Source organism: Macrotis lagotis, chromosome X (assembly GCF_037893015.1).
Source record: "Macrotis lagotis isolate mMagLag1 chromosome X, bilby.v1.9.chrom.fasta, whole genome shotgun sequence".
NCBI classification, from domain to species: domain Eukaryota; kingdom Metazoa; phylum Chordata; class Mammalia; order Peramelemorphia; family Peramelidae; genus Macrotis; species Macrotis lagotis.
The window spans coordinates 501,474,332-501,476,365 of NC_133666.1; the positions used below are offsets into that span (position 1 = coordinate 501,474,332).

The 2,034-nt window shown below is 36.4% G+C and overlaps 1 pseudogene; it reads left to right on the forward strand.

The window, feature by feature from the left end:
* The first annotated feature begins 1,044 nt into the window (after positions 1–1,044).
* Positions 1,045–1,557, forward strand: LOC141499307 (AP-1 complex-associated regulatory protein pseudogene; annotated as a pseudogene).
* Positions 1,558–2,034: the final 477 nt, after the last annotated feature.

The following is a 2,034-nucleotide window of genomic DNA, read 5'->3' on the forward strand; positions in this document are numbered from 1 at the left end:
AAGGTGTTCTACCCTCATAAAGGAATCTGGGCATTTATAATTAATTTAATAACATGTTAAAAACTTGTAATCATAATCTGGTCTAAGGTAGGAGAGTTGGTTAAAAGATCAACACTCGTTGATTGAACAATGAGTGTCTTTCCTAGGAGGATAACCACAGATTTCTCTGGGGCTGGGACAATCAGTCAGAAAGAGAAAAGCAAGGCCTTCTTGCTCTTTGGAGTCATGTCTATACATGATGAATCTGGGCCTGTGTGAGCCCAGACCTGGAGCTTTTCAGACTATATAGATCACATGTGTAAAGTGTTTAACAAACTTTAAGACCCTATTATGTATTTAAATGTTAGCAATTAGTTTCCTAGTCTTCATCATCTCTCTCCTGAACTATTTCAATAGCCTCTTAAATGGTCTCCACGCTTCCCTTTCTCCAATATACCTTTGACATAGCTTCCAGAATGATATTGCCAAACACAGGCCCAACCAAATCACTATCCTGCTCTATAAACTCCATTGATTCCTAATTACTTCTGTGATCAAACATAAACTTTCTGTTTGGCATTTTAAGCCCTTTACCACCTGACTCCAACTAACCTTTCTAATTTTTTTTTATACCTTACTCCCTATCAAGATTTCTATCATCCAGCCCAACTGACATCCTTAATTTTCACTTTGGTTCTCTCTAGTTACCTCCTTCATGGCCTTCTCACCAATCACCTTCCCACTAATTCCAGAGATTATGACCTGAAGAAACTTCCTGATAAGGCCCAACTCTCTTAAATGATGACTACCTCTTCCAGAACACTACATCTGGAAAGCCTAAGATATGCTTTGTTTCCTTCTTACCTTTTCCATTAACTCCTCTGTTTTCAAAAATTCACCCTTCCCTAACCTGCCTCCAGCTCTGAAACTATGAACCATGATCGACTTTGCCATTGTGCCCGGACTGGGAGCATCAACTTACTCCTCTGTGGTCTCCCTCCCTATAACTTTTATATCAAAATCTCCCTCCTTAGCTACCATTCCTTATGAATATTCATTCAATATCAAAGTTCAGGGACAGAAGAAGACTTTGAATCCTATTTGAGAAATATAAAGTCACAATATGAAGTTTTTCAAAGTAGTAGGCTTTCATCAGAGGCCAGGTTTGACACCAAACACAGACAGTAGTTGTGACTTAATGACCAAAACCAAATCGAGTGGAAATGATGACAGCACATCCCTAGATCTAGAGTGGGAAGATGAGGAAGGAATGAATAGAATGGTCCCATTAAGAGAACATTCCAAAACTGAAAAGGATATTCTACGGGCTGCATTGAAATATAGTAGCAAGAAGACTGGAAGTAATCCTACTTCAGCTTCTGATTATTCTAATGGGCTGGAGTGGGAGAATGATTTTGTTAGTGCAGAAATGGATAACAATGGCAATTCAGGATATTCTGGATTTGTGAATCTGTTTTAGAACTGTCTGCCTCTGAGTTTAAAAAATCTGAAACAGATCAGCAAGACAGGGTGAAATTATCTGGTCTTTTTTTTAAATCAGTTATGACTAAATGTTGAAAATCAAATAGAATGTATAAATGTTTGTTCTGAGCCTTTTTTGTACGGAAGAAAGAAATTATGTGGTAAATGTTCAATAGCAAGGAATAGGAATGATGGAATCTATATATAAATTCTGAATTAAGTGCAATTTCATCATGATTCTGTGATGCTTCTGAATATGTTGAAAAGAGGATTCTTGTTCAGGTACCATTGGACTAGATGGCCTCTGAGGTCCCTTCCAACTCTTAGACTCTATGACTATTAAAAACTGTATGCTCTAATTTATGTATTCCAGTTTAGTGTCTGTAGATTTAATTTGTTTCCTTTTAAATAAATTGCATTTTCATTTTCAAAAAATAAAAAACAAAGAAATGAATATTCATTCAATTATTAGAATGCAAGCTCCTTCCAGGAGGGCAAGGATTGCCTTTGCTTGATAATTATATTCCCAGTACTTTGTATAATTATTAGGACATAGTAATTAATAAATGCTTT